Source organism: Cyprinodon tularosa, unplaced genomic scaffold (genome assembly GCF_016077235.1).
Source record: "Cyprinodon tularosa strain WSP-4 unplaced genomic scaffold, ASM1607723v1 ctg252, whole genome shotgun sequence".
NCBI classification, from domain to species: Eukaryota; Metazoa; Chordata; class Actinopteri; order Cyprinodontiformes; family Cyprinodontidae; genus Cyprinodon; species Cyprinodon tularosa.
Window position 1 is genome coordinate 237,646 of NW_024038939.1, and position 27,852 is coordinate 265,497.

A 27,852-nucleotide genomic window follows, 5' to 3' on the forward strand; every position below is an offset into this window, starting at 1 on the left:
CCTGGCGACTTAACGCAAATCTCCTTAATGATGATAGCTTTGTTAAATATATAACCTCTAAACTAAATGACTTTATAAAAATAAATGATAATGGTGAAGTTTCAGATTCCATCTTGTTCAGCTTTGAAAACCGTTTTGCGTGGCGAAATAATTTCTTACACTTCAGCCCTTAAAAAGGACAGAGAGAAACGCCTGTCAGAAATAAACCGTGCCCTCTCCAATTTGGAAAGAAAATACCAAATCTCTGAATCACCTGATGACTATAAGAATATACTTAAACTTAGATATGAATATAATGGTATCTGTTGAAATGTGTATGACTGACTGAATGTATTCTGTACTGTAGTTACCTATTCCACACCGCAAGGGGGTGCTATTTGTTTTGGAAGAGACCTACATTTCTCTCTCTCTCTCTGTTCTTGTTGGAGACAAAAGGTTATCAATGGATGTGGTCCGCTTGTTACTAAAGTAAAGAAATAAATATGCCCTATGGGCTGAAGAGAGTAGTTGTCTGTCTACCTTTCCTAGTGTTGCACTATTGGTGTCAACAGGTTATGGGCCCAGTGGTGACGACAAAATAGTTGCAACAACGGAAAGCGTGACGACGAACGTGCGGTAGCTAGTTCGGCACGGCTAAGCTAACATCTGAGGAGAATGGCACAGCAAAAGGCAAAGTGGCCGATGTTTGACGGTAGGGCCGAAGAATATGAGCTCTGGGAAGAACGGATGCTGTGTTGTATGCACCGTGTCGGATTAAAAGAGACTATTCTGAACGAGCCTGGTAGACCGCTGACGGCGGAGCAACAAGCCGAGGATGAGAAGCAAAATGCTGATGCTTACTGTGCGTTAGCGCCATTACTGGACAACGTGAGTTTGGGACTGATATTCAGAGACTGTAAAAACAAGGGGCGCGAGAGTCTCCAAGTGCTGAGGGAGCACTACATTGGCAAAGGCAGGCCAAGGATTGTTTCATTGTACATAACGTTAACCTCGCTGAAGAAAACTGAAACCGAAACCGTAACAGAGTACATTATCCGGGCGGAGCAGATCTTCACGGCGCTGAGAGGCGCAGGCGAAGCACCGAGTGAGGGGCTGATGATGGCAATGATTATGAGGGGACTTCCTGAGAAATACAAACCATTTACGCTGATGGTGACTCAGCGGAGGCGACACTGACCGAGTTCAAAGTGAAGCTACGAAATTTCGAGGCGTCGGAGGAAGCAGAGCCAGAAGCCGAGACGATGGGAGAAAGGGTGCTAAAAGCCAGCACAGCACTGAAGAAAAAGAGCAGCGGATCTCCAACAGAGATGGCATGTTGGCGATGCAGAGAGGAGGGACATCGAAAAGACGAATGCACAAGGAAAGTTTGGTGCGGTTCCTGCAAAAGCACAAACCACAGCGACAAAACCTGCAGGAAGAAAGAGCGTGCACAAAGTTCCAAGTGTGCTCGCGCTGAAGACAGCGGCGGCAGTAACAGCAGACGCGGCAGAGGCGACAGGAGCAGCGGCCGCAACAGCAGAAGCGGCAGCAGGGGCGGTCAGGCAACGAGCGGTGGAGGACGGATCGAGGCGAGAGACGACTTCACATTCCGGGCAGAGACCGGGGACACCTGCAAGCCAGTGCAGCAGCGGCAGATTGAGGAAAAAGGGCTGATCGTTGACACAGGCGCGACGTCCCACATGCTGAACGACAAAAGCCGGTTCAAAACCTTCGATACCTCATTCAAGCCAGAGAGCCACAGCATGGAGCTGGCCGACGGGAGGCGGATGTTCGGATTGGCGGAAGGCAGAGGAGACGCACAGGTATGTCTCATGGACAGCAACAGGCGCAGATGTACAGTGACTCTGAAGGACGCCCTGTACATCCCTTCATTCCCACAAGAACTCTTCTCTGTGAAGTGTGCCACAGCACACGGTGCCAAAGTACTCTTCGAAGAAGGTAATAACACTCTGGTGGCACCTAATGGGACAAAGTTTAACATTCAAGTGTGTGACAGAATGTACTATTTGCAAACCGAGTGTGATGAAAATGATATGTGCAATGTTAGCCATGATATCCAAACCTGGCATGAGATTATGGGGCATTGTAATTACGACGACATACTGAAACTGCAGAATATAACCATAGGCATGCACATTAAAGGTGCGAAGCGCAAGCCTGACAAAGAATGTGGTGTGTGCATAGAGGGAAAGTTTACCCAGACGAGAAACAGAAATGCAACTGAGAAGGTGAAAACACCACTTGAGTTGGTAAACACTGATCTAGCTGGCCCAGTGACAAATGGTTCAATCGATGGTTACAAATACATGCAATCTTTCACAGATGTGTGCACAGGAGTAGTTTTCACATACTTCCTCAAGACAAAGAGTGATGCCTTACAGGCTACTGAAAAGTTTCTGGCTGATGTAGCGCCTTATGGCAGTGTGAAATGCATCCGATCAGATAACGGGACTGAATTCACAAATAGAGAGTTTAAGACACTCCTGAGAAAGAACAAAATTAGACATGAGACGTCCTGTCCTTACTCCCCACACCAAAATGGGATAGCTGAGAGGGAGGGGCGTACTCTCTTCGAGATGGCAAGGTGTAAGCTCATTGACAGTAATTTACCTAAGAGGCTATGGCCTTATGCGGTACAGGAAGCAGCCTACACCAGAAACCGGTGCTTTAATAAGCACATTGGCACAACACCATACACAGCACTGACGGGAAAGAAGTGTGATCTAGCAAAGATGCACAAATTCGGATCAGAGTGCTATGCATATACACAAAATAGGGGTAAACTAGATCCCAAGTGTGAAAAGGGCTTCTTCGTAGGGCATGACAAGGAGAGCCCTGCCTTTCTAGTTTACTATCCCAACAAGGGAAAAAGTGCAGAAACATAGGCTGGTAAAATTTATCACGAAAACCACATGTGACAGCGAGACTCAGACACAGGGATTAGGATTTGACCCCATCATAAATACTGACAAGACAGACACATCACAACCCAGTGCTAAGAGCACAGATGTACAGACTGAGAATCCAGGATCCCCAGAGGATGATGGCGAGAAGCACCACAGGGTGACGCCACAGACCCCAAGCAGTAGAAGGTACCCCGCTAGAGAGCGTAAGCCCCCGAGTAACCTTAGTGATTACGTTACTCAGGGGGGTAGTGATGATGATGATAGTATGCTCACCAGTATTGACTATTGCTACCGAGCAGTACAGGTGCTGGTCATAAAATTAGAATATCATGAAAAAGTAGATTGATTTCAGTAATTCCATTTAAAAAGTGAAACTTGTATATTATATTCATACATTACATACAAACTCATATATTTCAGATGTTTATTTTGTTTAATTTTGATGATTACAAATGACAACAAATGAAAATCTCAAATTCATCATATCAGAAAATTAGAATATTGTGAAAAGGTTCAAAATTGATGGCCCCTGGTGCCACACTCTAATCAGCTAATTAACTCAAACCACCTGCAAAAGCCTTTAAATGGTCTTTCAGTCTAGTTCTATAGGCTACACAATCATGGGGAAGACTGCTGACTTGACAGTTGTCCAAAAGACGACCATCGACACCTTGCACAAGGAGGGCAAGACACAAAAGGTCATCGCTAAAGAGGCTGGCTGTTCAGAGAGCTCAGTGTCCAAGCACATTAATAGAGAGGCGAAGGGAAGGAAAAGATGTGGTCGAAAAAAGTGTACAAGCAAGAGAGATAACCGCACCCTGGAGAGGATTGTGAAACAAAACCCCTTCAAAAATGTGGGGGAGATTCACAAAGAGTGGACTGCAGCTGGAGTGAGTGCTTCAAGAACCACCACACACAGACGTATGAAAGACATGGGTTTCTGCTGTCGCATTCCTTGTGTCAAGCCACTCTTGAACCACAGACAGCGTCAGAAGCGTCTTGCCTGGGCTAAAGAGAAACAGGACTGGACTGCTGGTGAGTGGTCCAAAGTCATGTTCTCTGATGAAAGTAAATTTTGCATTTCCTTTGGAAATCAAGGTCCCAGAGTCTGGAGGAAAAGAAGAGAGGCACTTCATCCACGTTGCTTGAAGTCCAGTGTAAAGTTTCCACAGTCAGTGATGGTTTGGGGTGCCATGTCATCTGCTGGTGTTGGTCCATTGTGTTTTCTGAGGTCCAGGGTCAACGCAGCCACATACCAGGAAGTTTTAGAGCACTTCATGCTTCCTGCAGCTGACCAACTTTTTGGAGATGCAGATTTCATTTTCCAACAGGACTTGGCACCTGCACACAGTGCCAAAGCTACCAGTACCTGGTTGAAGGACCATGGTATCCCTGTTCTTAATTGGCCAGCAAACTCTCCTGACCTTAACCCCATAGAAAATCTATGGGGTATTGTGAAGAAGAAGATGCAATACACCAGACCCAACAATTCAGAAGAGCTAAAAGCCACTATTAGAGCAACCTGGGCTATCATAACACCTGAGCAGTGCCACAGACTGATCGACTCCATGCCACGCCGCATTGCTGCAGTAATACAGGCCAAAGGAGGCCCAACTAAATACTGAGTGCTGTACATGCTCATACTTTTCATGTTCATACTTTTCAGTTGGCCAACATTTCTATAAATCCTTTGTTTTTATTGGTCTTCAGTAATATTCTAATTTTCTGATATGATGAATTTGAGATTTTCATTTGTTGTCATTTGTAATCATCAAAATTAAACAAAATAAACATCTGAAATATATGAGTTTGTATGTAATGTATGAATATAATATACAAGTTTCACTTTTTAAATGGAATTACTGAAATCAATCTATTTTTTTATGATATTCTAATTTTATGACCAGCACCTGTATGTGGTGTACCACTGACTTTTAAACAGGCTATGACATCTCCACAGGCGAGTAAATGGAAGAAGGCCATGGACGAGGAGATGCAGTCTTTAGAGGAGAACCAGACCTTTACCCTGACCAAATTGCCAGAAGGCAGAAAGACAGTGGGAGGTAGGTGGGTGTACTCTATTAAGGAGGGTGGTGATGGTCATGAGCAGTACAAGGCCAGATTTGTGGCAAAGGGGTATAGTCAGAGAGCAGGAATAGATTATAGTGAGACATTTTCCCCCACAGCCAATATAACAAGTGTACGCGTAGTCATGCAAAAGGCGGCCCAAGAGAAGTTAATATTACACCAAATGGACGTAAAGACAGCGTACCTACACGCGCCAATAGACCGGGACATTTACATGGACCAACCTGAAGGTTATGAAAAACTAGGGAACAACCTAGTGTGTAAATTACAGAAATCAATCTATGGTTTGAAACAGTCGGGTCGGAATTGGAACGAAATGTTACACAAGTGTTTGTTAAGCGACAATTTCACACAGAACCCAGCAGACCATTGTGTGTACTCAAAAGAGTCAGAGCAGGCAGGGAAGGTGATAATAGTCATTTGGGTGGATGATCTGATCATCGCAACGAACAACACGCAAAGTCTAGAGCAAGTGAAGTCAATGCTGTCCAACATGTTTAGAATGAAGGACCTAGGCAGGCTAAAACACTTTCTAGGCATAGACTTCAGTCAGACTGATGAGTGTGTAACTATGTCACAACAGAGATATGCTGAAAAGATCATCAACCGTTTTGATATGCAGGAGTGCAGAACACGCGAGACCCCATGTGAACAGAAGGTTGACTACACTGATGATGCGCCTAAGATGACAGATGTGAGAAAATACAGGGAAGCTGTAGGTAGTCTCATCTACTTAGCTGCTTGTACGAGACCGGATCTTTGTTTCGTGGTAAGCAAGCTTTCACAACATTTCGCAAGCCCCACAGAGGAAAACTGGGTGACGGTAAAGCACGTACTGCGTTATCTTAAAGGTACAATTGATAAGCAGCTGACTTTTAGGGAAAGCAGTGATGGTTTAGGCCTCCGGGCATACAGTGATGCAGATTGGGGCGTGGACACTAATGATAGACGGAGTACGTCTGGTTACTGTGTGAGCATGAGCAAAAATAGCTCGCTGGTGTCATGGAGAAGTAAAAAGCAACCCACAGTAGCCTTGTCAACATGCGAAGCCGAATACATGGCTTTAACTCTAACAATACAGGAGTGTATTTATTTAGAGCAACTGCTGAAGGCTATGGATTCCTATCAATATGCTCAAACCATAGTTTATGAGGATAACCAGGGCACCATTGCACTTGTAAAGAATCCTGTATACAGACAGAGGTGCAAGCATGTTGACATCAAGTACCATTTTATAAGATCAACCATTAAAGATGGAAAGATGGCACTTATATACTGTCCTACAGACGAGATGATAGCAGATGCTATGACCAAACCAGTGTCAAAGGTCAAACTGAAGAAATTTTCTGAAGTCATGTTTGGTTGAAGCATCTGAGGGGATTATAAATGTGTTAAGTTCTGTATGTGCTGTAAAAATGCACTGATTCAACTCTGTTTTATTCTGGTTGTTAAAAGAAAAGAAGAAAAAAAAACAGGTGTACAGGATACAAGTCACTCATAAGTGGGAGTGTTGACATGTGTATGACTGACTGAATGTATTCTGTACTGTAGTTACCTATTCCACACCGCAAGGGGGTGCTATTTGTTTTGGAAGAGACCTACATTTCTCTCTCTCTCTCTGTTCTTGTTGGAGACAAAAGGTTATCAATGGATGTGGTCTGCTTGTTACTAAAGTAAAGAAATAAATATGCCCTATGGGCTGAAGAGAGTAGTTGTCTGTCTACCTTTCCTAGTGTTGCACCATTGGACCGCTGTCAACAGTATCATAAGCAACCAAGTTAGCAATCTACTCTGGAAGCTTCGACAAAAGAACTTTGAGCTCGGAGACAAGCCTGGTAAATTATTAGCGCTACAACTTAAAGGTGCTCAAGCCACAAGGTCGATCTATAGCATCAAGTCAAAAACCGGCACGCTCTTAACCCACCCGACTGAGATAAATCGCAGGTTCAGAGAGTTTTACGTTAAGCTGTATTCTTCCGAGAGTGACTCAACACAATGTGACTTTAATGATTTCTTCAAATCCCTCCCACTGCCTAAACTAAACAAATGTGACAGGGACTACCTTGAGTCTGACTTTACACTACAGGAAGTCAGAGATGCTATAAAATCTCTTCCATCTGGCAAAGCTGCCGGGCCTGACGGCTTCGGCTCGGATTTCTATAAGAAATTTTGTGATCCCCTGGCACCACTCTTACTTAGAATGATATCTGCTTCAAAAAAAGACGGAAAACTGCCCAAATCTCTCTACGAGGCCAACATCTCTCTTTTTCCAAAAAAGGGGAGGGACAAAACCGACCCTGCCAGTTTTAGGCCGATCTCACTGCAAAATGTCGATCGCAAAATATTCACAAAAATATTGGCCACTAGACTAAATAAATGCCTGGCTTCTATCATTCATCCTGATCAAACAGGGTTCATTCCGGGTAGATTGTCTTTTTTCAACGTAAGACGGTTACTTAATACTATATACCTAGACCATAAAAATTCCAATGCTTCTATTTTGGCCCTTGATGCACATAAAGCCTTCGACCAGGTCGAATGGCCGTACATGTTCGAATCATTGCGCAGGTTCGGTTTCGGCGAAATTTTCATCTCCTGGGTGAAACTTATATATCGAGAACCCATGTGCTCTATCCTGACAAATAATGATCGGTCGGCTCCATTTCACCTGCAGCGCTCAGTCCAGCAGGGCTGCCCCTTGTCTCCAGCGCTCTTTGCAATCGCATTGGAGCCACTTGCTGTGGCAATAAGGGAACATCCGCACATTGAAGGCCTACGAGTCAGTGGCGTTGAAACACTCATCAGCTTTATATGCCGATGATGTGATATTATATTTACATGATACAGTGAAATCTGTCCCCTTCCTCCTCGGCTTGATTACATCATTTAGTAAAATCTCCGGGTATACAATCAATTGGTCAAAGAGTGAATTGATGCCTCTTTCCGATACCTATCCCTCTGGATTTTTGCAAAAAGTCCCATTCAAAGTGGTCGAGAGCCATATTACCTATCTAGGTCTTACTATACCCAAAGACCCAAAGCGCATATTCGAACTAAATTTTGCAGAGTTTATGTCAGGATTGAGGCATAGCATTGAGTGCTGGAAAACTTTACCCCTGTCAATGATTGGACGCATTAATTCAGTTAAAATGATCTCCCTACCTAAATTCTTGTACTTATGTCAAAATCTTCCTATTTATCTCACAGCAGCCTTCTTCAGGGATTTGGACTCTACCATTCAATCCTACATATGGAATGGGAAAAATGCCATGATCGCTAGAGTACACTTACAGAAGCCGAGGACGGAGGGAGGGCTGGGCCTACCTGTGTTTAAACATTATTATTGGGCTGCCAACATCAGAGCACTGATGTTCTGGCAGCAGGGGCTCCCGGGTGGCTCAGCGGTCGACACTCCTCTATGGCTCAGGATGGAATCCAAACTGGCAAATAATTCATCCCTACCAGCCATGTTGTTTGCCCGCCTTGAAAAGCCAGAAGCCTATCGAAACCTGAGTTTTGTGCTAAAACATCAAGTACGAATTCTAAATCAGATTAGGAGCTTCCTTTCACTACCAAATACATCAGTGCAGACTCCGTTATGCTTCAATCACAGCTTTTTGCCTCCTTGGCAGGATAAGATTTATCATGACTGGAGGGAAAGGGGGCTGATCTCAATTAAGGACATGTATATTGGTAATAAATTTGCGTCATTCGTCTTGTTGAGGGAAAGATATGATCTGCCCCATAAACACTTCTTTCGATATCTGCAGGTCAGGCATTACGTCAAGTCAAAGATCGAGAACTTCGACAACCTCCCGCTTGAGCACGGCCTTTTCGACATTTTAGTGAGCCCCCCTGACTCTAGGCATCTTATTACAAGAATTGTGCATCAGTTTGGTGACCGCACTGTAGCATGCACCACAAAAATCAAGGAGACCTGGGAAACTGAGCTAGGAATAGTAATCCCTGACCCTTTCTGGATCAGGTGCCTCTCTAAAATCTGTTCTTCTTCAATAAACAGTAGGCATCAGCTAATACAGTTTAAAATCACACATCGGTTACACTATTCGAAGGTCAGATTACACAAGTTCTACCCCTCTGTCTCCCCAATGTGTGACAGGTGCAACATTTCTGAGGGCACACTGTCTCATGCATTTTGGTCATGCCCTTTGCTAACATGTCTGTGGTCAAAAATATTTGACTCTAAGGCATATAAGACTCCCATACAACCTGAACCAGGACTTATAATCTTTGGATGCCCTCTGGTGCAGGGGACCATACCCACCGTTATGCGGCAACCTCTGGAACTGGGACTGATTGTCGCCAAGAGACTGATTCTGAGAGACTGGAGGTCCTCTGTCCCTCTTCCCTTCCACTTATGGATAACTGACATGATGTCTATAATACAGATGGAAAGACTTCGTTATAGCTCCAGAGATACATTCTCGTATTTTTGGGGTCCCTTCCTGGAACACTTTTCAAGGACCAGACTGAGCTGAACAGACTCTCTCATAGACCCCCCCGATCACCCTCTAATCCTAATGAATACCGTCATACATGATTATCTATGTGCGTGTGGAGTGTACACCATGTCAACTGTATTGTTTTATGCTTTGTCTTGTGCATCTGGGCCCTGTGTTTTCTCTTTTTTTGTTTTTGTGTATTAGTGTGGTTGTTTATCTGTATGTTGTAAACTTTAAAAACTTAAAATAAAATTTATAAAAAAAAAATTCTGAGTTTAAAGTCAGAATTGTGAGAAAAAAAAATCAGTATTCTGAGATTAAAGTCAGAATTCTGAGAAAAAAAGTCAAAATTCTGAGTTTAAAGTCAGAATTCTGAGAAAAAAGTCAGAATTCTGAGTTTAAAGTCAGAATTCTGAGAAAAAAGTCAGAATTCTGAGAAAAAAGTCAGAATTCTGAGAAAAAAGTCAGAATTCTGAGAAAAAAAGTCAGAATTCTGAGAAAAAAGGTCTGAATTCTGAGAAAAAAAGTCAGAATTCTGAGAAATAAAGTCTGAATTCTGAGTTTAAAGGCAGAATTCTGAGATTAAAGTCAGAATTCTGAGAAAAAAAAGTCAGAATTCTGAGTTTAAAGTCAGAATTCTGAGAAAAAAAGTCAGAATTCTGAGTTCAAAGGCAGAATTCTGAGATTAAAGTCAGAATTCTGAGAAATAAAGTCAGAATTCTGAGAAAAAAAGTCAGAATTCTGAGTTCAAAGGCAGAATTCTGAGATTAAAGTCAGAATTCTGAGAAATAAAGTCAGAATTCTGAGTTTAAAGGCAGAATTCTGAGATTAAAGTCAGAATTCTGAGAAATAAAGTCAGAATTCTGAGTTTAAAGGCAGAATTCTGAGATTAGTCAGAATTCTGAGAAAAACAAGTCAGAATTCTGAGTTTAGTCAGAATTCTGAGAAAAAAGTCAGAATTCTGAGTTTAAAGGCAGAATTCTGAGAAAAAAGTCAGAATTCTGAGTTTAAAGGCAGAATTCTGAGATTAAAGTCAGAATTCTGACTTTTTTTCTCAGAATTCTGACTTTTTTCTCAGAATTCTGACTTTTTTTCTCAGAATTCTGACTTTTTTCCCATACTACACTGAAATAGAATAAAAACAAAAATCAGTTAACATTTTTTTTTTCCAGTGGCCCTAATCCTCTTCCTAAGCTTGCAATCAAATGGGAATCTTAGATAATTTATTGTGTTGATTCACTGTGGCATCTGGTATTTTTGTCACCTTTGGTCTTTAAACAAGATTATTTTGTCATTTCTTATTATACTTTTATTGTTTTCTGTTAATGCTCCCCCTGGCAAATGTTTTTGTTGTTTTGTAATATGTAAACAATGCAGTTTTGTATTGTAAATAATAAAGTTTATAAAAAAAACAAACAAAAAAAACATCATGCAAAAAAAAAAAAGTGGGAGAAGTTGCAAAATATCCGGGTGTTAAATACTTATAATCCTCACAGTAATAGATCTATACTGTAGATCTACAGCCTCCAAACATTATCCAAACGAGACATTTAATGCGCCTGATGCTCTATGTTTTGAAGCCCCGCCCCCAGATTTCCTTATAAGAGACAAACTTTACCAAAATAGCTCCTGGAAACAAACAGGAAGTTAATTACATTGTTTATGGTTCACTCTTGAGAAAACAGTAACCTCTAGGGAGAAGCTGACTGACCCGGTAGTTTGCTGCAGTTTTCCTCAAATAATCAGAGGGAGGGTTTTTTTTTTCCATTTTAGTTTATTATCAGTCTATTTCCCAACCATTTTAAAATGTTTCTTTTGAGTTGTGGAGAACAGACATGACGGGATGGAGCCTTGGGTCTAACTTTTGCATTTGCTGTGTTGATTTAAACTGTGCATGTGAATAATGTGAATTATGAATAAATATGATGCATGTTTCTCTATGTTTATGAGTAAATACCTGTATGACCTTTGGGGTTCTCGCCACTAGTTTCTTGTTTCCAATTTAGCTCAAACTCATGTTTGGGGTGAATTTCGTTACATTATTTTTGTGAGCAAAGAAAACATTTTTAAACAGAAATTTGAAAAAAATATATATATATATCCAGAAATAATTTTGAGGGCATCTTTGCTTCTTCAGACATTATGTTTTCAATTTTTTTAAACATTTTATTTCTTAACATTTTCCTCCATCTATCTATCCACCCATAGGAGGAAATACAAGTGGAAAATGGCTAATTATCGCCACAGATTATGTGGCATTGAGCTAATAATTTTTTTTTTCTGTTTTACAACTGCAGCCTACAGTCATTGCATTTAAGGCACAACAATTTTTACACGTTTTTACCAATAATCTGCACTACTTATGTATTGTTTCATATAAATTTTTACAGTTTGAAGTTAAGAAGGTCAGGCTTATGTTTAAAACACTTATTTTATTCAGCAAAGTTTGTTATTTTGTATTAAAGTGAATTGCTATATATTGATTTGTTTTCCATGTGTTCATGTCACCCACAAATATGCATCTAATTCAATGCAGATTTCATTCAAATAGTTAAAAAAATATATTTTCACACACAAAGGGGGGCTAAAAAAAACTGAACACGCCAGGAGGGGTGAAGGGAATCAGGTCAGCTGGGACGCACATGAGGTGTCCCTGTTTTTTCCTGTTTATCACAGAGCAACACAGAGACTCACAAACATGCACACACACTCACATCTAGGAAGAATTATAGAGACGCCGATTAACCTAACAGTCAAGTTCTTGGACTGTGGGAGGAAGCCTGAGTACCTGGAGAGAACCAACGCATGCACGGGGAGAACATGCAATACCCCCAGGCTGGGAGTCAAACCCAGAACCTTCTAGCTGCAAGGCAACAGTTCTACAAGCTGTGCATCCGTGCAGCCATTTCCCCCACATTTTATTTCCTTTCTTTATTTCTCTTTTTCAGATTTAGTTTTATGAATTGCATTCTATTCAAAGTTTTCCAGATCATATTCTCTTCATCTGTGGGGCGGAGCTTCCTTCTGGAGGGAAGAGAAAAGACGCTTTTCTATTGGTCTGATGGAAACTAGAAACTATTCGTATCGGGCTTGAAATGAAGAGTCTCGATCTGCAAAATGCAATTTATAAGGAATTGAATTCATGAAACTCAGTCCGTAAAACAGCTATGTGAAAAAACAAACAATCATGTAAGAAAACAGCCAAATTATTTAAAAAAAAGTTTTTAATTTAAAGGTTTTTCAGTCATTTTTGTATTGAATTTGTTTGTAAAATTATATTTACCAAACGTGTTCTTTGCTTGCAAAAACGATAAAACGGAATCCAGATTAGTTAAAGAACATCAGTTTTCCAAGTTTGACCTTAGATGCTTAATTAGCTTCATCTTCATCTATAAACCTAAATACAAGGAGAGAGAAACTGTTCAGCAAAGTGTGAACCTTATCAGCAGTGGGAACACTGTCGTACGGCCTGCCCCACTGCAGCCTATGGAATGCATATGACTGCTGGGCAGAGACGTTTACTGTCATACAGACTGGATCAGCATCAACAGTAGATTATTTTAACAAAGACTTTTTTCATAAAGTCTTAAAACTTTTCCATCCTCCTTTACTTATGCAGACAGTGGCGGTTCTAGACCAAATGTACCAGGGGGCCAGGAGGGGGGCAGCCTTGTTTTCATGGGGGAACAGAAAAGTATGAAATAAAAAACAGGGCAAGAATGGCTGCATGAAGTGAAATTTCTATTCAATTCGGTTTCATTAAAATTCTATGACTAATTAGTATAGAATTTTACATATTTTTGACTTAATTTAGGTTGAAATTACAGTTTTTATAAAATCCGAATTATAATTCAATGACAACGGATAAATTCAGCTGTAAAAATTAGAGTATTTTTTTTTTTTTTGAAAAAAACATTTAGCAGATGAAAACAGGGATCCCATCTCAATCCCACTGAAGCCTAATTATCACCTTATTGTTTTTAAATAGTTAATAAAACAGAACTTGTAAAGAAATAAATGAAATAGATCCAAAGGAGCTATCGGCAAAATTACCAGGTCTGCATCCTTCCACCTTGGCAACATTAACCGTCTCCGTTCCTCCCTCACCACTCATACTGCCTCTGTCCTTATCCACAGCCTCATCACCTCCTGTATTGATTATTGCAATTCTCTTCTTTTTGGCCTCCCTCATAAATCTCTCCATAAACTTCAACTTCTTCAGAACTCAGCTGCTCGTGTCATCACCAGAACCCCCTCCTTCCATCATATTTCCCCTGTTCTTCACCAACTCCATTGGCTCCCAGTTCAATTCAGAATTCAATTTAAAATCCTTCTCTATATTTTCAAAGCCATCCATAACCTTGCTCCTCCATATCTGTCAGACCTCCTTCACATTGCCACCTCCTCCAGCTCCCTTAGATCCTCCTCCTCCATCCACCTCACTGTACCCCCAGCTCGACTTGTCACCATGGGGAGCAGAGCCTTCAGCCGCTCTGCTCCCCAGCTCTGGAACTCACTTCCTCCCGACCTCCGCAGTATTGACTCTCTCCCCTTATTCAAAGCCAGACTCAAAACCCATCTGTTCCAGCTCGCTTATTTGTGATATACTGCTCTTTTCCCTATCCATGATTGTTTTTTTGTTTTTCGTTTTTTATGTTCCTGTATCTGTATTTTGTATTTTCATCTCTTTTTATTTATTTTTTTGTATTATTTGTAAAGTGACCTTGAGTGTCAAGAAAGGCGCTGTTAAATAAAATGTATTATTATTATTATTATCGGTAACCATGTCTGTTCCAGCGCAGATCATCATCAGAATTTCTTTGAGTATTATGTCTTCAGTAGAGGGGCCAGGACATGATCTATAGGGGCTCTGGCCCCCGTTGGCGGGTCTAGATCCGGCCATGTATGCACATTTGGTAAAAACACTGAAAATTTAATGTAAAATTTTTTCTTTACAGGAAGTGGAAACTCTGTTTAATCGTCAATGTTTTTGTCAAGTGTGTTTTTCACCAAGTAACAACAACAAAGGAGCTGAGAGTGGGAGGAGCCTAACTCAGGTAAACAGTGGGAGGAGCCTAACTCAGGTAAACAGGAGCACCAGGGATGAGGAAAACTTATGGTTCATGCAGCTTTCTGGTTTTGGAGACGTTTATTTGTAATATTTCATCCAAAAAAATTACTGATGTTTTTTTTATTATGCAGATTTTTACCTTTTTACATTTTTATGACACCCTAGGGGTAGGGGTTCCAAATATTATTGTAAATAAACTTATGAAATAAAAAAACAGAGCAAAAGTATTCACACCCATAACGTTATTCTTCATTCATCGAGAAAAATCCATCAGAACCACGAAAGACAAACAAGAAAGCAAGAAAAGCGGCGCAGGCGGTGTTTCTGTCCGCATCAAGCTCGCAGACACTACATTCCATTTCCGCTCAGTAACTTCAAAATAAAATACTTTGTTTTTATTTCTAAATATTTTACTGCCTCTTTTTTGCCCAGTTAGTTTTCACACACACAAAAAAAAAAAAAAAAAAAAAGAGTTTGATTTCTGAGGTTAACTCACCTTCAGGTTCTAAGTAAGGAAAATTCATTTAGTCTTAATACGGAAGGATCTTAGCTGGACTTTATTAATTAGGAATATTTATTGTCAATATGAAACCTTAAGGATAATTTTTAGGGGTTTTCTGCTAAATCTTATCTAAATATGTTCAAATATTCGCTAAAAATATTAAAAGTGAAAACACAATTGATGAAGTCATCGTCTGCTCACCTTACTTCCGGTCTCGGCTTTGTTTCGCTAACTTACCTCGGACTCTTTTTTTTTTTTTTTTTTTTATTCTATTTTCCTCACCTAACAAAAGTAAATCAGTCCAAACATCAAGCAGAGCAGCAGCAGCAGCAGCAGCTGTCAGGTCTTCTTACCTCTGCTGTTGGTCTCTGCTTTTATTCCTCCTCCCTGGATGTTGCTGTCAGGCAGCCAGTAGCTCTGAAAGCCTCTCAGATCAGATCAATCTGCAAACAGCTGCAGCTGCTGCAGGAAGCATCATGTGACGAGGCAACATAAAGCTGCACATCACCTCTCCAGCGCTCAGATATTACAACAGAAAAACTCAGAGCTACGGAAGAAGATTAGGGCCACTGAGAAAAAAGTTAACATGTTTTTTTTTTACTATTATTTTCGTTTGATATTGAAGAAAAGTCAGAATTCGACTCATAATTCTGATTTTAATCCCAGAATTCTGACTGAATAACAAACATGTTAGCATCAAGCCGTAGCCATGTCTGTTTTAGAGACTAGCTGTCTGGTTTTAATCAAGCTAAACTCTTAATGAAATAGCATCACTAAAATTCTGAGATTTAAGTCCAAATTCTGAGAGAGAAAAAAAAAGTCAGAATTCTGAGTTTTTTCCCATATTAAACTGAAATAAAATTTTATTTTAAAATTTCCATTGGCCCTAATCCTCTTCCGTACAAAGCAGTAGTTATTTAGAAATTCACACCAAAAAAAAACAAAAAACCAATATAATCTGTGAAGATTAGATAGAAAAAATAAAACAGAAGAAAAATAAAACAGAAGAAAATGTAAGAATAGAAACTAAATAAATGAAAAACCCACAAAAAAAGTAAATCCAATCAAAAGAACACAAATATTTTCAAAACCTTTACAAGTCAACAAACAAAAACAATCAGTGGCGGTTCTAGACCAAATGTGCCAGGGGGCCAGGAGGGGGCCAGCATGTTTTCATGGGGGCCCAGAAAAGCATGACATAAAAAACGGCAAGAGATTCAAATATATTAAGAGAGCTGCATGAAGTGAAATTCCTTTAATTAAAATTCTATGACTAATTAGTAGTTCAATATATATTCATAATTTAGGAATTTTACATATTTTTGACTTAATTTAAGTTGAAATCTTTTCTATAAAATCAGGAAAAGAAACGGATCAATTCGGCTGTAAAAAAATGTTTTGAAAAAAAAAAAAACATTTAGCAGATGAAAGCTGGGATTCTATCTCAATGCCACTGAAGCTATCACCTTATTGTTTTTAAATAATTATTAAAACATATTTTATAAAGAAAAAGTGATAAAATAGATCCAAAGTAGCTATCAGGAACTATGTCTGTTCCAGCGCTGATCATCATTAGAATTTCTTTTTAGTATTATGTATTTAGTACAGGGGCCAGGACATGATCCACAGGGGCACTGGCCCCCATTGGCCCGTCTAGAACCGCCCATGAAAACAATCCTGATAACTGAATAGAATTAAGTTATAAAACAATAGAAATTCAATTCAGTTTATCTCTATAGCTCCAATTCACATCATGTCATCTCAGGTCACAGTTCAACCAGATCATCCAGTCAGATTGATTCAAAGTTTTCTATCTAAGGAAAACCAGCTGATTGCATCGACTCATTGACTCTTCAGCAATCCCTCACACTAAGCATGCTTGTAGCGACAGTGGAGAGGAAAAACTCCCTTTGAACAGCTCAAGGTTTAAACATCTGAGCTTTTTTTTTTTTTTTCAAATTTATCATCTGGACGTGGAAAGAGTCTGCAAACCTCCCAAGACAAGGCCGTCCTGCTAAACCGTTAGAGAAGAAGCCAAGATATTCTTGCTCATTAATGGTATGGTGGTAGAAAGCCAATCCCTGCAATGTAGGGATGACAACATAGCATAAAAGAAGTATGTAAATATAAGGTTTGGAACTCCAACAAAAACAGTTGCAGTGGACATCGCACTGAGTGCAGGGAAATTCAGTTCAATCAAGGAGGTGGCAGTATCATGCTGTGGTGAGGGTTTATTTCAGGAGGGATATGCAAGAACGACAGAGTGAATAGGGAAGGGAATCATGTAAATACAAAAAAGACCAGTTAGAGGCTGTAAGACGTGAGAGGGGATGCTCACCTTCCTGCAGAACGGAAACTAGAAACGTTAAGTCAGATGCAAACAATGGCTCAAAGACAATCAAGAGTGTGAGCACTAAACTGGCTTGTACTGTACATTTTTTTGTTTTGTTTTTTGTTTTAACTTCTCTTTTTGTTTTTTTTAATGCAGTTGTGTGTCGTTACTAACCTCCCTCCCCCTTAATGCTAACACCCTTTAAAAGCCTAACCAGGGACGAAGGCTGCAAATTAGCCCATGGCTACAAGCCTTATGTACTTGGACATCGGCCACCTGTTTGGTTGCAATGTTTAATTGTACTGTCCCTGTCAAAAAAAGAGAAAAAAAACAAAAAAACTATTGATTTATGTCCATGGCTTTCAAACTATGGTGCATGTACCACTAGTGACATCCATTCATCCATCTATCCATTTTTCGTCACGCTTTATCCCTTGTGGGGTGGCGAGGGGTGCTGGTGCCTATCTCCAGCTGTCTGTGGGTGAGAGGCGGGTCCACCCTGGACAGAGAGGCGGGGTCCACCCTGGACAGAGAGGAGGGGTCCACCCTGGACAGAGAGGCGGGGTCCACCCTGGACAGAGAGGCGGGGTCCATCCTGGACAGAGAGGAGGGGTCCATCCTGGACAGAGAGGAGGGGTCCATCCTGGACAGAGAGGCGGGGTCCATCCTGGACAGAGAGGAGGGGTCCATCCTGGACAGAGAGGAGGGGTCCATCCTGGACAGAGAGGCGGGGTCCATCCTGGACAGAGAGGTGGGGTCCACCCTGGACAGAGAGGCGGGGTCCATCCTGGACAGAGAGGTGGGGTCCATCCTGGACAGAGAGGTGGGGTCCATCCTGGACAGAGAGGCGGGGTCCATCCTGGACAGAGAGGAGGGGTCCACCCTGGACAGAGAGGCGGGGTCCATCCTGGACAGAGAGGCGGGGTCCATCCTGGACAGAGAGGCGGGGTCCATCCTGGACAGAGAGGTGGGGGCCACCCTGGACAGAGAGGTGGGGGCCATCCTGGACAGAGAGGAGGGGTCCATCCTGGACAGAGAGGCGGGGTCCACCCTGGACAGAGAGGTGGGGTCCATCCTGGACAGAGAGGTGGGGTCCATCCTGGACAGAGAGGTGCGGTCCACCCTGGACAGAGAGGCGGGGTCCACCCTGGACAGAGAGGTGGGGTCCATCCTGGACAGAGAGGTGGGGTCCATCCTGGACAGAGAGGTGCGGTCCACCCTGGACAGAGAGGCGGGGTCCATCCTGGACAGAGAGGTGGGGGCCACCCTGGACAGAGAGGTGGGGTCCATCCTGGACAGAGAGGTGGGGTCCATCCTGGACAGAGAGGTGGGGTCCATCCTGGACAGAGAGGCGGGGTCCATCCTGGACAGAGAGGAGGGGTCCACCCTGGACAGAGAGGCGGGGTCCATCCTGGACAGAGAGGTGGGGTCCATCCTGGACAGAGAGGTGGGGTCCATCCTGGACAGAGAGGAGGGGTCCATCCTGGACAGAGAGGCGGGGTCCATCCTGGACAGAGAGGTGGGGTCCATCCTGGACAGAGAGGCGGGGTCCACCCTGGACAGAGAGGCGGGGTCCATCCTGGACAGAGAGGTGGGGTCCATCCTGGACAGAGAGGCGGGGTCCATCCTGGACAGAGAGGCGGGGTCCATCCTGGACAGAGAGGAGGGGTCCACCCTGGACAGAGAGGCGGGGTCCATCCTGGACAGAGAGGTGGGGTCCATCCTGGACAGAGAGGAGGGGTCCACCCTGGACAGAGAGGAGGGGTCCACCCTGGACAGAGAGGTGGGGTCCACCCTGGACAGAGAGGAGGGGTCCATCCTGGACAGAGAGGCGGGGTCCACCCTGGACAGAGAGGTGGGGTCCATCCTGGACAGAGAGGCGGGGTCCATCCTGGACAGAGAGGCGGGGTCCATCCTGGACAGAGAGGAGGGGTCCACCCTGGACAGAGAGGAGGGGTCCACCCTGGACAGAGAGGAGGGGTCCATCCTGGACAGAGAGGCGGGGTCCATCCTGGACAGAGAGGTGGGGTCCATCCTGGACAGAGAGGAGGGGTCCACCCTGGACAGAGAGGCGGGGTCCATCCTGGACAGAGAGGTGGGGTCCATCCTGGACAGAGAGGTGGGGTCCATCCTGGACAGAGAGGCGGGGTCCATCCTGGACAGAGAGGAGGGGTCCACCCTGGACAGAGAGGCGGGGTCCATCCTGGACAGAGAGGTGGGGTCCATCCTGGACAGAGAGGCGGGGGCCATCCTGGACAGAGAGGTGGGGGCCACCCTGGACAGAGAGGTGGGGGCCATCCTGGACAGAGAGGCGGGGTCCATCCTGGACAGAGAGGTGGGGTCCATCCTGGACAGAGAGGTGCGGTCCACCCTGGACAGAGAGGCGGGGTCCACCCTGGACAGAGAGGTGGGGTCCATCCTGGACAGAGAGGTGGGGTCCATCCTGGACAGAGAGGTGCGGTCCACCCTGGACAGAGAGGCGGGGTCCATCCTGGACAGAGAGGTGGGGGCCACCCTGGACAGAGAGGTGGGGTCCACCCTGGACAGAGAGGTGGGGTCCACCCTGGACAGAGAGGCGGGGTCCATCCTGGACAGAGAGGTGGGGGCCACCCTGGACAGAGAGGTGGGGTCCACCCTGGACAGAGAGGTGCGGTCCACCCTGGACAGAGAGGTGCGGTCCACCCTGGACAGGTCTCCAGTCCACCGCAGGGAAACACAGAGAAACAGGACAAACAACCGTTCAAACTCACACATAAGGAGGATTTAGAGAAGCATGTTAACTTAACACACTTCCAACTAAAGGCGGCCATATTTTCAAGGTAAACATATTAACTGTGATGCAGTGAACCACTATGTTTTGTTCACTCCTAAATTCCAAAGTTCGACATGAGAATGACACTTCAACCAGGTTTCAGTTAAACTAGCTAAGATGCAACAGGAACGAATAGAACGGTCTTAGAATCTGACTATATGACTGGACTGAAAGGACAATATATATACATGATTTGTTTTGTAAATCCTGCTGTAATCTGACACTATAAGAATAAAGATAATGGAAGTGAAAAAGTAATCTGATTTGCTAATTAATCTGCAACCAGACTAAATATTGCAAATAAAACAGCTTTTTAAAGACCAGCTTGTTGATTAAAACTATGTGTTTTACTAACTTTTTGGCTGATGAGAGATACAAAAAGACAGATTCGAAATTAAGAAATGTTTCTACTAATGAAACTGGATTAATGTGTCTGAATGGAAGATTTAAAATCCAGATGCAAATCTGTCTTTAACACACTGCAAAAACGATCTAGAAAGAAGTAAAAATTTCTTATATTAAGTGTTTTTACCCTTAATTTTGAGTAGGTAAATGGGATAGTTTGCCAATGGAATGAGTGTTTTTAGTCTTAAAATAAGATAATTAGATAATATGCACTTGAAATAAGATAATGCAATTGTCATTTCTTATTTTAAATCTAAATTGTCTTGTTCCATTGGCAAAATGTCTCTTATATCTTCTTAATCCAAGAACAAATACACTTATTTTAAGAAAAAATTACTTATCTACACTGTAAACCCGAATAACTTAGCAGTACTCAAAAAAAGTAAGGCAATCAGTTGCCACAATTCTTTTGAGTTCTAAAACTCATACATTTGAGTATGACATAACTTATATATTTTTAGTTTATTTGAAATGTAAATTAAAATTAAAAGTTAATTAAATTTATCAATCAAGTCAACTCAAAATTCTTCAGTTTATTCTACTCAGAATATTTATTTATCTTTCTCATTGAAATAACTACAGCAAATTTAATAATTTCAAGTATGAAGACTCGGGATTTTAGGTTCAATGAACTTAACATTTATTAGTTTTTTCTTTCAATCTTCTCATTAAACATGACTCAAAAGCATAGACTTGTTACAACTCAAAATAATTTCACTCCAAACTTAAAATATTTGTGGCAACTGATTGGCTTAAAGATAATAAGTAATCTTGACACAAAAGTAAAAAATAATTTGGTTTTTTCTATTCTGAATTTTTACATACACCTTTCTGTTGTATTTTAAACACAAAATATATATAAATAAAAAAAAACGAACAATTAACAAGTCTACTGGACATTTTGTTTATCTTTTAACATAAACCATAGTAAAAATATTCAAACTCAGAAAAGCTTGAATTACATTAAGAACAGATCTTTATGTCACAAATAATTTAGAAAACTTTTAAAACAACATTACCAGGGGTTTAGAGAGATTTGCTCATATGAAACAATATTTGAAAAACAACTGACAAAAGAAAAAAAAAAGAATTAAATACAGAAATGAGAAACATTTGTTAAGGCACACCTTTGGCCATCTGGTTGTAAACCTGCAATGCAGCAATGTATAACAAATTGCTTATAAATTCTTCACAACCAAATATGCAAAAAATTCAAAACTGTATCTTATTTATTTATAGCAACTTCAAGAAAGATTAAGAATATACTGTATGTGTATAAACACTTAATACACTCCTGTATTAGTTAAAAACAAAATTTAAGTACAGGCAGCGTCAACTTTATGCCATTTGGCTGAAAACCAGTTGAGTAGAGCAGAACTTTAACATTAACAATGAACAAACATGGACCTGGCGACTGTGGACTATGCTTTAACAGAGTGAGCTATCAGAATCCACCACTACTTTATGGGTCTTGAGTTACACATATAACATCAAGTAATTTTTAAGAGTCTGCAGCTTAGGTGATGGTTCAGAGTCATCAAGACCAAGCAAGATTTTCTCAAAATCTCAAAAGTGTTGGTGAGTCCTGGATTTTTTCATAAACAAGCTTCAGAGACACAGATGCTGATTTCTGGCCATCATGTTCCTCAAACACCCGAGACATGATGAGGGAAACTAAAAATACTTAACAAATACCTAAATGTCTTTTTAACAGTGATCCCTCTAAAGCTAATTTCCCGCTGTGTTTTAAGTCCGTCTCAGTTTGACCCAGAGAAAGAGCAGAAGAGGAATGTAATTAGAAGGAAGCTGCTAGAAGGTTGTGGCGCAGGAGGGCCTCCTAATGGTATGTGTCGTCACTGTGAAGCACATAAATAAACCCCACAGGAGAGAAAAACAGGTTCTCCACTACATTCACCAAGTATTACACAGTTAGAAAATGTGTTATCATTTTTATTGAGTTAAAAAAATAAAAATCAGATTAAAAAGATAGTTATTGCAAAGAAATAAATTGAAATGGTATAATACTCAAAACATGGATGGATGGTCTTCATCTTTAAAACCTGAACATCTAAATGATCAAATATAGATATTTTTAAAATGTTTTTTAAAATGTTTTTTTCACATATCAATTCTTTCACAGCATTAGATTTTATTTATTTAAAATTAATTCAAAGTTTTTACATAATTACACAGATTTTCTGTATCTTTATATAATTGTTACAGCTTTTTGTTATTTTTCTTTTCAGCTTAGTTGCAGTATATAGTTTTAACCACTAGGTGTCACTAAATGCCCCAGATTATAGTGGAACAGTCATATTAATGATGATTCCTCTTCCTATTGAAACGCTTCCATTCTATTCTATTCTATTAAACCACAAACATGCATGAAATTTTATACAACAGATCAGCTTAATTTATTGTTAAATTGTAAATTAGAAGGTAGATTAAAGCTGATTTTTATTTTTAAAACTAAATTAAACTATGTATTGTGTATTTGTATTTTATTGTCTGTATTTCGAGTTAAACCTTTGTACCACTTTCAGATGTAACACCCTAAAACTGTCTCTACCAGTTTCGCATAGCTATAAAACAAAGTTTTATTTTCGGTCCTTTGCAAAAAATCGCAAAAGATGAGTTGAATTGGTTGGGGGGGGGGGGGTCTCCTGTGAAATGGGGTTGGACTTTGACTGGGCCATCCTCACACCTTTGATCTATACTTATTAAATATGGCAGAATCTCCAGCGTGAGCTGAGCTTAAAACCAATAAAGAATAATTAGTTTTTCTTTTATTTTTTTTAGTTGTATCTGCAGACAAGCTAAACTCAAACACAGATTAAACTGGTTACAGCCTGCAAACATCAGGCGGTAACTATGGTAACCCCTTACACAGAGAAAGCAGATTACCAGTCAGCCTCGGCAGATGGCCGCTCACACTGAGCCTGGTTCTGCTGGAGGTTTCTTCCTGTTCAAAGGGAGTTTTTCCTCTCCACTGTCGCTCCAAGCATGCTTAGTGTGAGGGATTGCTGAAGAGTCAATGAGTCGATGCAATCAGCTGGTTTTCCTTAGATAGAAAACTTTGAATCAATCTGACTGGATGATCTGGTGAACTGGAAAGTGACCTGAGATGACATGATGTGAATTGGAGCTATAGAAATAAACTGAATAGAATTGAATTATACTTCACACTTTACAAAGTCAACCTGCTAATTTTAATATAATTTAAATTCCAATTTTAAACAATTTAAAATCTTTCTTTGTTGCTGAAACTTAAAATCAAATTAATTAATTGGTCTTTTTTTCATAATCAAAGTTTGGAATAGTTTTGCCTTAACTTAATTAGAGCAGCTTCTTCACCATTCACAAAAACTGCTGGTTATGCTGGATTATAATTAGTAAAAAGGGTTGATTTTTAGATTACCTTTCAGATTATTCATCATTTCTTTTCTTTTATTCAGTACAGTTGTGCTACTTTGTGGGTTTATCACATAAACCACTAATGAGTCATCAAAGAGCTAGACTTGTATCTCGGAACATTTATTTCTTTAAAAAGAAATTCAGCACTAAATGAATCATGAAATATCAACTAGGAATTAGATCCAGCAGTGATACACAATCTGTGAACTGAATTCATCAGTTTACGTTGATTAAAAAAAAAAACCTCAGTGATTTTAGGGATTGTCGTACGAATTATGTAAAAAATTCTAAAATATTTGTCAGTTTTCTTACGTTTTTATATAAGATGTATTTTTGCAAAGCAAATTTTGCCATTTCATATCATGAAAACTCATCAGAAATAGTGAATATTGTTATACGTTTTTTTTAAATGTAAAACTCATAAATTGAGATGACGGCATGTTGCTTTCCTTCCATTACTGTTCTTTCGAGTTGAATTCACATTCAGTTTGTTTTTCATGAAATGCATTTGCAGAGAGAATATTACTATTTTTGGAAAAACATTCTGACCCAAAAATGGGTTTTAAACAAGTCAAACAACAGAATTCACTATACTTAGTTTGGCTAATCACATTTAGGTTCTAACCTAATTAAATATTTTTTGTTAGTTTTGCTGAATTTCCCTCATTCCGCTTGTAGATTTTCACGTTAAAGATAATAAACAGGAATTTGAACCAATCAGCTTTTTCTAACCTGAAAGAAACAGGAAATAAGAAGAGTGGGATCCAAACACAACAAGTTCTTCTTTAACCAAATGTTTTTTTTTATTAACATTTCATATAAACATCTAGATAAAGATACACAAACAGATCAACTGAAAATATATATATTTTAAAATAAAACAGTGCAAACATCACAGCATCTATAAAACCCGTGTGTCCTTCTGGGAAGGAAAACAATGTTTTCACCAAAAAACCTAAACCTGTAGACGAACGTTTTATTTCAAAACAAGTAGTTAGAATACATTTCATTTATTTTTTTTCTTGAATACAATTGACTAATTCAAATATATTTTCTACAAACATTTATTTTTGCTCACCAATGCCCAAAAAGCTAATTGATGCTAACAAATACAGTCTAAAGTGCTATTTCAAAACGCTTATCAACTAGATATTAAAGAAGCAAAATAAACATTTCAAATATAAAAGCTTATCTAATGGAGCGCATCAATAATTACGTATTTTTCTTTATGTACAATGCAATTATAGAACAGTAGGGGTTATATATTAAGCTTCATGTTTCTGTGCCTCATAATAAAGCTTAATGTTGTTCCAAAATATTCCTTAATCTCAACTTAAAACGTTTTATTCTTTACTAGAACCAGTCTAGGGATTCTGCAGACGCAGGCTCCAGACCTGAGTTTAACGTCCTGAGTAAACGGAGGGGGTGGGGGCGGGTTCACGCGGGTTACTCCTGTATTCTGTCATACATTTCTATATAAACACATGAAGAGAAAAACCCATGAATTCATCGTCTGCGGGTGAAAATATCACCTCCCTCTCAAAGGAAGAGACCGAGGAATAAATCTGAAACCGAAACTCGCTCATAAAGCAGGAACAATAAAAAGAAAATTAACAAATGTTCTAGATTTTAGTCTCAGTTCTTGAATCCCAAACAAAACGAAAACTACAAAAGGGAACGAGAGAAGCATTAGCTTGTAGCTTCACAGCGACGCACCCTGAGGTGATGGAAAAAAAAAGGATAAACAACAGGTTCACAGCCACAAAGACGACAAAATCACCTTCTTCAAAAACGCCTTAAATGATCCACAAACGGCGCCAACTTTGGAACGTCTGACCCCTGGTTTTATTTCATTAGCATGAACCAGAACATAACATATCATCCTGATTTACTACAGAAAGCATTGATTATAGAGATAGACTCATCAGATTCTAACTGTTATTTCAGTTTGTACAGCTTTCCTCTGCTAAGGGATTGTAGCGGATTGATTTCTGTAATATATCCATTTAATGGGAGATATTTTTAAACGCTGCCTGTCGGGGAAACTATTGATCCGGAGGTAATATAACACCGTGTGTGAGCCAGCCGTCTATGGAAGGCAGAATTTTTGTATTCTGAAACAAAAATTAAATCATTCGGAAGAAAAAATATTAGAGATGCACGATATTGGGATTTTGGCCGATATCCGATATGCCGATATTTTAAAACTCATGTAGCCGATAACCGATATCGATACCGATGTTAAAGCTGGACAAAAATAAGTAGTCATTGAAAATAGCAGTTTTGTTATCCATTTCTGACACTTTGAAAAATAATATACTCAAATATATTTCCATATGCTGATATCAAATAGATTTTTAAAAACGCGGTATCGATCTATTTTACTTTCAAAATCTGGTGAAATTTCATCGTTCTGTTACAAACTCTCGTGATATTTTGCAAATTCTTGTGAGATTTTGTTAGTAAAATAGATCGATACCGCGTCAATATATCAACATATAAAAATATGGCAACATTTTGCGAATTTTCGGGGGATTTCGTAGCATAACGATGACATATAGCAATATTTCATTAGTAAAAGAGATTGATACGGTGTTTTTAAATGGCAATATATCAGCATATGAAGATATTGGGATATTTTAATGGATCAATATTTTTTCCCTCGTCTTTAGAAGTTTTTAAGTCTGTAAAAAAGAAGTTTTTGAGGAAGAAGAAGAAGTAGTATTTTTAAATTTTTTTTAGACCTTAGAAACTGATCAAATATCGGGTTAAATATCGGTGGGGTGGCTGATGTCCGATATTCAGTTTTAAGGCCGATACCGATATCGTGCATCCCTAAATAATATAGTAAAAAGACTTTCGAATCTTATATTAGCTGTTAGCATTGCTAGCAGTCTCCATGTGTATCATCAACAACAGGAAAGGGCCAACATTTTCTAATCCAGCAAATTCCACAACAAACAGGCTGGATAAAGCTGCAATAAGTCGAGCCTTCCTGTTATCGGCTGTTAGTCTCGCTCTCTCTCACAGGCTGATTGAATCAGATATAGTTGGTCGGTTCTTAAGCGTAGTAAAGAGTAAATCTTTCTGAACTGAAAAACTGTTTGAGATTATTAACAAACGCCTCCCTTCTGCTGATAATAAATAACTTGGAAGTCTTTTTCATTCTGTAACACCTCCCACACTGAAGAGTGTTACAGTGTGACCTAGTAGAGCCTGGTTACGGTGTGTTCACTGCCTGCTAGAATGTATTCTGACGTTCTGATTGGCCTTTCATCACACAGGGTTTATCCAAATGAATTTGCTCAGCTTATTTTTAAACATCTGATGGAATTTTAAGCCTCTTTAGCCACAAGTTGCTTCATGGACTCGTCGTCCCCCATCTGGCGCCACTACAAATTCATCTTAGATGATTTAAATGTGTTCTGAAAAGTCTGTAAAATATGCATTTGGTTGCATCTATAGGAAGTAAATTCATATTCACATTTCAGAGCCAGACCCTAACAGAACAAAGCCAGCTGTCCTTCGTCAGAGACCAGACAGTCCAGAGGTCTTCTGGAGACGTAAAGCTGATCGATTTCATATAATCAGGTGGTCGGTCATGTTATTATGGCTGATGGATTAGAAACAGATATAATGATGATATAGAGGTGTTTGGATAACATTCTGGTCTGTATGAGACTCTCTTTTAGCTTAATAGGATACAATCAGTAGTTTATAAGGGATTTCATTCCCTCATCATAACCTGGACGCTCAGAGCGATGGGCGGAGTCTCACCAGGTGAGCTGGTACATACAGCATAAACTCCCACACATCTTCACCCGACCTGACAACACTGGATCTAGAGGGAATCTTTTCG

General features: G+C 40.4%; 1 protein-coding gene across 1 annotated transcript in view; it reads right to left on the reverse strand.

Moving 5' to 3' along the window:
• The window catches only part of slc7a6 (solute carrier family 7 member 6), a 31,483-nt gene extending 15,970 nt beyond the window's left edge, over nucleotides 1-15,513 (reverse strand). The window contains exon 1 of the mRNA XM_038288345.1: nucleotides 15,384-15,513. The gene's annotated coding sequence lies outside the window, so the exon portion shown is untranslated. The remainder of the gene's footprint in view (nucleotides 1-15,383) is intronic.
• Nucleotides 15,514-27,852: the final 12,339 nt, after the last annotated feature.